Here is an 11,918-nt window from a genome sequence, read left to right on the forward strand (position 1 = left end):
CTCATAGTAGATTAAGGTAAGGTAAATTATAAATAATAATGTTAAATAATTGAATTGATTGTAGGATCATACATATAATGGAAACTTTTTGTAGTAGATTGTCCCTGAAGATGGCCGAATCGGCCGAAACGTTGGACGTGTAAATGAAATAAATGTTTTTGAGACTATAATTTGGATAGTGTTTTTGAATTATTTAGTAAAACATATATAAAGTTTACCATCGAAGTTACATCATTACATACGACATATAGCGATCAATACCAAGAGAATGACTATCTGTTTTAGTTGATAAATTTATAACATTGAAAAAATGTATCTAGTATTGTATTTCACTAACCACTATTGAGTAAAATTCAGATATCAACAACCTAGTAATAGAATTAAATATAGGATGTATTTAGCTAACGCTAATAATTAAAAATATATCTCACATTACTTACTGCTTGGATCAGTACATTGTAGGCTGTACAGTCCCCAAATGTTTTGTTTGTTTAGGTTTCCCAATTATTTAAATTAATTAATAAAAATTGAATGAGTTTTCCTGAGAATCTCCAAAAAATACTTTTTAAAATATGTGTACTAAGTATAATACACCGTAAATCTCGTAATACTTGTCCAATTTTGACTTTAACCTGAACAATTATTATTTGATTTCCACTAGGCCAGTGGTCCACCTTTCAGTGGTAGTGTAATTTTTTAACCTCCCGTTCGTGTACTGAAAAAAATCTTTGGACTTTCCATGGTAATGGTTTTTTTTTTATTTATTTAGTTTTTTTTAAAGATTTAATATGGAATTTGAAGATGAATTGTCATGAATTATTATGAATATCAGACACTTTTTAGATTCACAGCTTCATAAATTGCTAAAAAATAAGAAACAATTGTTTCCATTTTTTGCATCTAATAACGCTCATAAATCATCAAAATCCCTAAAACAATGTAATTTTAGCTTATTTACGCCTTCAGAAAGAATCAGATCAAGAGATTATAGGAATCACAAGAGTGCCCTATATGAATTTGTTATAAAATCTGATTTATTATTAGAATCCACAAAAAAGTATTCCATTCCATTGAAGCTTCCAGACCCAGTGAAAATCATTTCCATAATGCTTTTTAATAGGGTGAACTTGTATAATCGGGCACTCTTATATGTATAAATATATAACATACCTTATGATGCTGGGTTTACTCCGGAAGTCTTTCGAATCCACAGGGTTGACTCAAGACAACGGCCGAATTCAAACCAGGGCCCTTGGAGTTAGTTTCACAGTACCTTACCATTGAACCACGCCGCTACCCCACATAAAAAAAAAGGCGAAAATACGTTTTTTTTGGAGCTCTGAAACACATCGATTATTAAAACTGTACCATGAAAATTCAACCAGATTGCTACACTATCTTTACCTAGCTGGAAAGGAAAGTACAAAAATAGGGCTAAAACGATTTCTCAACTCGATGTACACTGCAATTATTTTATATTAAATTTAATTTAATTTTTTAATAATCTTATTTTATTTTTATTTTAGTAACTGTTAAATAAATTATTAGTTTTATCACTTCAGATCAATTCATATTGTACTTATCTAGCTTTAAAACGACGCCCTAATAGTCACAAGTATAATAACTACATTTCACTTATATATATATATATCATTTTTATGATTTATTTTGACAACAACAGATAAATGTTCTCATCTGGTTGGACCATATAGGATGTAATTTTTTTAATGAATAAAATAAAAAATATAAACAAGTAGATATCATTTTGATCATTGAGTGGTTTTTAAATTCCCTTCAAAATGTTTATCATGTAAAGTCAGTCTTAATAAAAATATACCAGTTCTTTTCCTTAATTAGTAACAGGTCACTGACCTCATTGTTAGGTTTTAAAATTTTCATGTTTAACGAGTAAACTGTACAAGATTTAGTGACTGTCGGTTAATAAACACAAATTTATTAAGGTAAACACCAGTTTGCCTTTTTTGTTTTGTTTTTTTAGCTGTCAATAAAATATTGAGATTTCAGAAAAGTCGGCCCTTCCCATTCTACGATTCACTGCTGGTACTTAAACCTCATTTACGACTCACGATAAATCATCGGTGAAATAGTCATAATGTGGTGCCCCGATCAGTTGCAACTACTCCATAAATCCAAGGACCAGATGGAAGATATAAGCGGTTTGAAATCGTTAAAAGAATAAAGATCACTTGTATTAAAGGTCAAAGCTTTCAAGTCACCATCCTCATTTACGGTTTCATTAATTCAAAAATTATCTCGATGTAATAAAATTGGCATAAAATCAACTCTGCCCTTTAGAAAAAAGTGGATCTAGATAGGAAATAGACAAAAATAAAATAAAATCTTCATCCATTATACTACAATAACTTGATCAAAATTTTATTAATGCAATGAATTTGCGAGGGTTATATTTGGTCTCTGTAGTTTTAAAACTTGATTAGGTTTTTTTTTGCCGCTTGGCGACAACGAACAAGCTCAAAGACATCCCGGCCCACACACTCCATAATTCCTGTGATCGATAAATTAAAACGAATTAAGATTTTTTTTAGTCAAGAAACACCTCGTGATCTCTTCAATTCAAAAATCAAGAAAATGACCTATTGTAAATGCATACAGGACTATGTATACCTCATATTTGTTTTAATGATTTTTAATTTTCAGATATTAAATAAAATAATGATTTTAAAAAGTATTTTATTTATTTCTGTTGATACAGCATGTTGTTACAAAAAAATTCCAAAATCTGGGACATTCTATACCTTTCTGTGTGTTAAAGACGGCCCTTGATTCTACTATATAATTGAAAAAATTTTATATGAAAGAGATGGTCACGGGTGCGTTAAAAAACTAAACTATTTAACTATTACTATTTATTTGCTGTCGTTAATCCCACTTTGCAGGGCTTCATGAAGGCCTAAAAAGTTTAAAAAACAACTAAAAATATGTTGAGATTGTAAAATTATAAAATACAAAGAAGTAAACTTTATTTATTGTTATTTACAACTGTATAACATATATACAACAAGTAAATTTGCTGTAGGTGAGATAGTAACATGATACAAACATGTCGATAATCTATCCATTGATAGAACTCCAAAAACATTTCTAGAGGAGAAGATCCCGAGGCCATCTTCTTTTCAGACGCCTAGGAGGATTATTAGGTAATGAAGGAGAAGCCAGGTTAGAAACAAGTGGATTTGGGTGGTTGGGAAGTTTTCCATGGAAGGAATGGTACCTGGTTTTGGCCAAATCGGCAACATATGGGACATTGAGGTCATGATGGATGACTTGATTTGTGACAAAGTATGGAGGGATTCATGTAAACATAAGTAATAAATTATATACAAATAAATAAAAAGAAGATAAACAACAATAAGTATATATAAAAGGAAACAACAAAAAAGAGAAATAAAAAAAAAAATGTAAACACTACTAAGGAAATAAGAAGAGGATAAATAAAGGTCAAGAAAGAATAAAGATACAAAACAACAAAAAAATTGTTGAAAATATAAGATAATAAGATGAAAATAAAACTAAGGTGAGGATAAAAGTTATGAAAACATAAATGAAAAATTATATGAAATTGAATAAAAATAAGATGTACAATAATAAGTATGTATATATAAACAGCATAAACTATTAGATGTAAAATTAGGAGGAGACGTAAATAACACATATAAATAGAAATTTGAGCCGTCCCTAGCTCAGATGGCTAGGCACAGGTCTGAGATCTGCGGGTGGCGTTGACTTTCTTCATTAAGTGACCCCTCACCATAGTTAGAATAGGTTGGTCACCTGTAGATAACTAGGCAAACATCGCCTTCATTATGGATTGATATAATATAGCCTTATATCAATAATAAAAAAAAAAATAGAAAAGTAAATATAAGTTAAATAAAAAAACAAAAATTGTACACACTTATAGACGGAAAATGACAAGATTATTTCAATATAATTTTAATTTACAATCAAGATAGCAGAAGTTTCGGCTATCACATCAGGAACGATCCAATTTCGTTGTAAATATCTAAAAAAGTAAAATACATTTTTAAATTGAGTTCAAACATGGACATGTTAGCTACTAATGAATATTTCAGAAAAGTTGGGTTTATTTTAGAATGTAATGAAAAGTGTATAGAGGACTCTCTTGTTGTTAGTTCACTAAAACAATATTCTAGCAATGAATTTTAATATTATGACAAGAGTTTGTCTGAAAAGTCATTAGTATTTCAGAAAAAGGTATTTAAATTTTGAAAGGAGGAAAAACTTTATTAAAATATAAATTTAAATATGAAGTTGTGCTGCCCAACTTCATTGGGTTTTTTTTTCTTTATTTATTTATTTATTTTTTCATCTCTCATTTTTTTTCTGTTTTTTTTTACTTTTTTCTTTTTCTCTTTTTCATGATTTTTTTTTTCCTCATTTTCCATCTTTACCCCTTTTTCTCTTTTTCCTTCTTTTCCTTCCCTTCTTTTTCCATTTCATTTTTTTGTTTTAACCCAATGTGCCTTTAACAGAATAATGGATAGAACAGTGATAGACATATGAGAAAATATAAGAAAGATACTTAGGTAACAAATACAAATAAAAAAAATCAACAAACTATGTTAAAATTAATATACAATAAATATATAACAAATAATAACAATATACAACAAAATTAGAGTGTTCCTGATGATGGCATGATCACATCTTGATTGTAAATTAAAAGTATGTTGAAATAATCTTTTTTATATAATTATAAAATAAATAAACCTTCACCTAAACCTCTCATATATGTAGAATATTTTTAAAACTTTTATTATGATACCGTATGAATAGTGGAAATATAATAGATTATTTAGTTAAGATAATACCTCCTTTATCTAAAAGCCATGATTAAAAAATAAAAAGTAATTTATAATTGCAATATAAGTAGGTGAGAAATGAAAAATATAAAAAATCTGGTGTAAAGTGTTTGGCAGTATGGTTTGGAAGGAGTTATTTTGTAAACAATTTTTTTTTTTTTAACTGAGTCTATTCTACCTCAGTGATTATTCTTCTTTCCAGCCTTGATGATCCCTCCCTTGGCCACGAGCGGAAATCCGAGCCACCCCAACAAGTCGTCAGAACCTCATCGGTGCGGAAACACCCTCAGACGCGGTAGTGGTTAATGAAAAAGAAATCTAATAAGAAAAAAAGAAATCGATACCCTCATTGAGGGCTGTTAATTATGACGCCAACCCCCTCCCTCCCTTCTAGAGAAGATTTCCAACTGCTAAGGGTTCCTGATCCATCACAATGGGCAACTTTAATTGTGTCGCATCCTCCGGTTGCCTTGGGGACTCCCCCGACTATGAAATATTACACCGCCCTAAGAGGTCCAGCCCTCGCCAAGTCTAATCAATGGAATCCTTTTCTTGTCTCAGCCTCTTTACTATATTATTATAGGCTGCTTTAGGTGTCACTCTAGGGTGTCGAAGGACATATCTGGATGGTGCTGGAGGTTACCAACCTAAAAGTCATCTTAGGTAATAATGGTTATAATAAAAAAAAAGAATAAGCCATTCTTGAAACATAGAGTTCACCTATAATAAAACGCGTATCAACATATTTTTGTCTAATAGAGTTATTAAAAGAAAAAAATATGAAATAATTATCCTATCAAGTAAATATGAAAATTTATCCCTAAATTATAGCTGAAATGGTACAACGATGAGGTACAAAGTACTTCCAGCATGCTTGAGTGAATGTGGCAACCTTTTTTTAACTCCAGTACCTAATAATCAATTTTTGTTTTATCACAAATTTAAGCTGATGAATAGTTTTCTGCAAAATTAGACAATTTTTAATATAAATTATTATTTTATACAAAATTCCCTATTGTTTCTCTACAAAGCTGTCTGTTAGTTAATAAATTAATTTGAGAACAGGTAATTAATTTAAAACAAAAACTTTTGATCCTTTCTATCAGCTTTTTTTTTCTCCAAGGTTTCAGCCCTTTAGCAATTATCAAGGAGATCTTAAAATTATTGTATCCATTTAAAATTTTTTTTTCAATTATAGGCTGTAGTGCCCACGCCGATTCCTTAACAATTATATATTTATGTCAATCACTTCAACTATATAACACATTACCCAACTTCAAAATTGGGCTATTTATTGTTATGGTAAAAAATTATGATTCTAAAATATTTATTTATGAACTTAGTTATGTAATATAAAAAATTAAATAAGAATTATACAAATTTGTAAATTTAAAAAATCAAAACAAGAAAGGTAACAATAAAAATGAGGTTGAATGATCCAAAATCTCTACTGAACCATATGGCAAAAGAGCATAGATAAATTTTGTTCTCTTTAACATTTAGGAAGATGTCTGATTTCAAAATTACTTTAAAATAATGGTAAAATTGTTAATAAAAATTATTCAATAAATGTGAAAAAACAAGTGTGGAATGAAGTTCAACTCATTACTAAAACCTAAATCTTCCAAACAGCTCTTCGTAATAATTACATGGTGTAAGTTAGACGAGAGATATGGTGAGGTCAGCACTGAGTGAATCAGTGCAGTGATGACTGCCTTAGAGATGAATTATTTAAAAGCACTGACTGATGACTTGGTAGGCTCAATGAATCCTCTTCCATTTAATATTCCCAAAGCAATCAACTTCTGCTGAATAACTGACCAGATCAAGTAAATAAGAAAGTAAGGACCAGGGGACGTTAAATCTTTAGGACCCGACTTATTTTTTTAAACAATTTCATATTTTGTTGACTAAACTATTACTTAAAAAGAAAGCTTCGTGAAGTTTTATCAACTTAGGATTTATTTCATTTTCATTATATTATATACATCCTTGTAGTGGAAAAATATCAATGAATACTTTTCAAATGAGAAGAACCTCATTACATATAAATGTCAGCACGTTTTTAACTCTGTTAAGGATTTCATTATAAAAAAAAAAAATTGACTTTAGCAAATTTTAAATAATTTGGCTTTAGCAAATTATAAAGAATACCAAATTATAAATTCTTATAATAATTGGAACATTACATCAAATAAAAAAAGTCTGCCAAGTACTGGTAAATTAGTCCAGCTTCCTTACCATTTCTACTGGATAGGCAGGTACATGATAATCCATTTTTCAAGGTTTAAGAATAAATTTTATTATTTAATAAATTGTGTAAGTCATTCGGGAATAAAATTTCTGGGAGAAGCCGAGTTAAAAAAAACAAAACCTTTCATGCATATTGAATTAAGATTAGGAAGAGAACAATTCCCAAGTTTCTGAAATATTAGACCAAATCGCACTAGTAGGTGTGACAAGGAAAATACGTTTACGCATAAGAAGTGAGCATAAGAATCTGATAAAATCTATACAGGACCAAATAGACATTAACAATTCCTAAAATTACATACAAATTTGAATTCATGGAGAAACAGAGTCAGGGAACCTAATTTGTTTCTTCATGTCTAAAATCTGAAAGAACTTGAAAGAGAAAATTTTCGGTTCTGAAAACATTTTATTTCCTGTATGAATACAAATCTTTCTAGCCTTCACTAGTGAGAAAACCAGGATCTATGGATATAGGATGTGAAATTCAGAAAAAAAAAAAAAAAATACTGCCCACTACAATAAATGCACTTTTGTTAATAATATATTTATTTTTCTAGATGTAGGCCTATAAGTCTTACATTTTTATTAATTTTATATATCTGTTTTCATTGAACAATCAAAAAAGTTTTTATTTTTATAAGAATTGTTCAGACAAAACATTTCATATTAAAAAAAAAAAAGATGGACATATGTTAACACATGGACTATGAAAATATTTTTTGAAATTCAGAAGAAAATAAAACTGCCCATTATTATAAATGGATTTTTTTTTTCTTTAATATATTTATTTTTTATATTTATGCCCATTAGTCCTATATTTGCATTAATTTTATATATATTTTTTCCATTGAACAAATTATTTTTATTATTATTATTTTTTTTAAGAATTTTTCAAATTAAAAATTTCATTCAAAAAAATTTAATGGACAGATGTTAGCATATGAACTATGGAAATATGTTGAGAAATATTTACATTAATTTTATATTTTTTTTTTCATTGAACAATGAAAAATTAATGTTATTTTTATAATTTTTATTTTATTTATTTTTTATCAGAATAATTCAGATTAAAAATTTCATATTAAAAAAAATTAATGGACATAAGTTGACACATGGACTATGGAAATACGTAGTGAAATTCAGAAGAAAAAACTGCCCATTACTTTAAGTGGACTTCTGTAAAATATATTTTTTTCAAATGTAGGCCCATAATTCTTAAATTTTTATTAATTGTTTAAGTTTTTTTTTATTGGACATCACATTACAGTGATGTCAATAATAGTTTTTTGTCTACTAAGACTTGTGTAGAATAGTCTATATATTTAATCAAAATAATGTAGTTTCAGCTTTCTTTTATGTGTTTCTCGATACTTCTTAATTGTACAATTAGAATAAAAAACAGATCGAAATCGGTTCTTTCATAATCATCCTAAAAAATCAAATATCTAAAATCGGAGTTTAACTGTTTAAATTCTAAGTAATAAATAATTCATTTTAATTATCATCTGTATAACTTTCGGACTCTTGAAAATGACACTTTCTGATATTATGAATAAAATGAATTGTACTTAGGTAATTATCTAATACTTGCATACGCAAAATTATTTTATATTCTGGGTATACTTCGAAAACTGCTTCATATGAAAGCTCACATTAAGTGGAATTTTTACATACATTAACAAAAAAAATTGAACTTTGATGTTTTTTTTAAATAAACAGCAAAAAAAAATCCGATGGATACCAAAGTGTTTAAGTCAAATCTGGAGTTTTGATACATTCGAAACATTAGGGGAAGTTCAATATAGTTTTTAGTTAATATAACCGTTTATTTCTGTTAAAACTAGTCAGTTACAATCATATCTAACAATTTAAAATTTAAGTTAATACATTCGGTAATTAGGTAGATAATTTTTTTTTAACGAAAATTACTTTTGACGAGAACAGAGTGACTTATACTACTTTTGCTCTCAAAGATTCAAATTCCTGTTTAAAAATCAAAGAATGAAAAAAACTTTCTCATTCATATCTCACAAGAAAGGATGGAGATGGCACCAGGAACTGAGTTAATGGGAGAAATCTGAGGATTTTGGGAAAGTGGTCTCATCTTATTGCCGGGTCCACGCCCACGGTGCCAGCAGTTAACATCGTATTTAATGTGATTTAGTGGAAGTGTTAAGTAGGAAGTAAGAAAAAAAAAAAAATTAAATGAGGCCGCTTTCTTTCATGAAATTTTTGAATCACGGAAATTCGAAATACGAGAATTTATGTGTTCTGAGATGCAGGTTATCCCCGTTATACTACAGGATTACTTTCTTGGTCCTGCTGCATCAAATTAAAATCGTGAATATTGGGACACATATTTAAGATTTGCAAATTTTAATTTATAGTAAGCATATGTTTAAAAGATAAGGAATAACAATATATCATTGCTTTGCTTTTGTGGTAGCGCATCTGAAAAAAATATTGTTTTTTTTTTAATATTTTATTTTAAGTGTTTCGACCATTAGGATCATTTACATTGAATTTACAAACTGTGAAAGTTGAAAGTCGCAATATTAAATTATGCATCCACTCATACTCACTGGAACTACATTTAATCAAAGATATTAATCATTTTTAAAATTTGAAAAAGCTTTGCTGTTGTTGCAGGAGATATATTTTACGTATTCTGTATATTGTACCTTAGACTAGAGTTATTTTGTGATATATCTTTGGGATAGTCTGCGAAGTAACCCCCAGAAAATAAAAGTAACCCCAGACTAAGTATAGTAAAGACGTCTAATTCAAAATAAAATCGAAACTTTCTTTGTCAGATGCACTATCGCAGAGATATGTGTACTTACAAACTACTGATTAATTTTTTTTTTTTTAATTTCCTGAAGTAACACACTATTCTGGGTTTTATTATTGCTTTTGTGCATTTCCCATTAATGCTATATACTTTTATTTATTTTTTATTGTTTTTAGATTGTCTATCCGATCTTCTCGTTATAATAATCAGTTTTATCAGCTATCATACATCTCTCACTTATTTTTATTGAAAATAAAGATGTCGACACCATTTATTATATATAATCCTAAACAATTAATTATGAAAAAAATCGTATCCAAAATAACAACGTTTTAAATAATTCCACATTAAATAAACAATTTGTCATTCCGGCTCCATACCAGTGGAAAATAGTTTGTCAATAATGTAGAAAATGTTTTTAAAGCATGGATGGTGGGAGGATTAAAGAAGAAGATGCCATCCATACCGATGGCAAACGGTGTGCCATTTGGTTGTATATTATTATTAACATATTAATACAACGCAACAGATGTAATTGCAAATTTTATTTTTCAATAAAATTCAAAAAAGGTTCAGAATTTGACCGCATCTTGGAATTGTTTATTTATTCATCTTTTTGCTTTAGTAGGATCACTTACTGGCATCACGTAAAACATTTTAGCAAACCGAGAATAGTTGACAATGGGTATTTTATTATTTTTGACTGTTTATGTTTTCTTAATATTACATATCTTTTCAATTTGTGCCCAATATTTGTTTTCCAAATTTCAGAAATTAGAAATTTAGTATTTTTTTTTTTTCGAAATCATTCATTGATCTATGAAGATTAAATCTTTTCAATAGTTTATGAGCAAACCTTTCGGAGTAAAAAATACCATCCCTTGATAAATTTAAATTTGATACAATGCTAAACAATAAAAGAATATACTTATTTACGGATTTTTTATTAATATTACAATCGGGAAGTTTATTGGCAATATACATAAACCTGATAAACCTAAACAATATCATTGAGTTTAATCGCATCGACTCCATTCCTATAAAATAAAGGGTCTAATAAGTGCCGTAAATTAAATCGACAAATTAAAAGTGTCTTTACAAAACTGTTTAGATTCCAATTTTAATTTACGGTCGCAATTATTGCCTGAGAACACAAAGGGCGTTGGGGGGTGAAATAATGACAGAAAATATTTATCCGGGGCCCTTTAAAAGTCATTAAAAAAAATCCTTCGTTAGATTTAGGAGGGAGTCTCCGCAGCGGAATCGAGAAGGGGAAAAAAAGTGAAATTAACGCTAAACTGGGGAAGAGAGAACAAACAGAATTAATGACCTCATTAAAAAGGTTTCACCAGGGGCCTGTGGAAATTAATTTGGGTTTGGAGCAACAGGGTGTTTAAGAACACCCAGGGGTGTCAACCACCCAGAAGGGTTGAGATTGTGGGGGTTGAAACAAGTGCTTTCGCATCCTTAATTGACTCCACCACTAATTCTCTAATTGACTGTCTTTAGGCTAATCTCTTGATAGCTTCTACTTTGAATCTTAAATACCTTCGTATTTTCATCCTGTTTCTTCTTCAAACCATCAAACGAATATTTTTGAAACATATATATTTTTAAAAATGTAATGATCGGACATAGACCGAATAGAAAGAGCTTAAAAATATCGAATATAATTTTGGTAATAAACGAATACATTATCTTTCAAACATGTGAATCATGTATGATGAATGAAATTTGAAATTAATGAAAAAAATTCAATTCATTATTTTTTTTATTTCAATTTTTGATTACTTATGATTGGGAAATTATGGTAACTACTACAATTTAAAGTTTAGGAAAATTAAATAAGATGCTGTAAGGATAGAACTATTTAAAATATATATATGTATGTATAGTTGACCGTAAAAATTGATATATAGGGAGATGGTCAGGGTTGCGGTCAAAAGGAGAAATAAAAATAGTTTACAACTATTTATTTTCCAACGTTTCGCCCCACTTTGCAGGGCTTC

At 28.8% G+C, this 11,918-nt stretch overlaps 1 protein-coding gene across 2 annotated transcripts in view; it reads left to right on the forward strand.

Annotated features, from left to right (window-relative positions):
- The window catches only part of zfh2 (Zn finger homeodomain 2), a 561,880-nt gene that overhangs the window by 234,740 nt on the left and 315,222 nt on the right, over nt 1-11,918 (forward strand). The gene's annotated exons all lie outside the window — the stretch shown is intronic.

This window comes from Halyomorpha halys, unplaced genomic scaffold (genome assembly GCF_000696795.3).
Source record: "Halyomorpha halys isolate HHAL.00 unplaced genomic scaffold, Hhal_1.1 Scaffold332.1, whole genome shotgun sequence".
Lineage (NCBI taxonomy): Eukaryota > Metazoa > Arthropoda > Insecta > Hemiptera > Pentatomidae > Halyomorpha > Halyomorpha halys.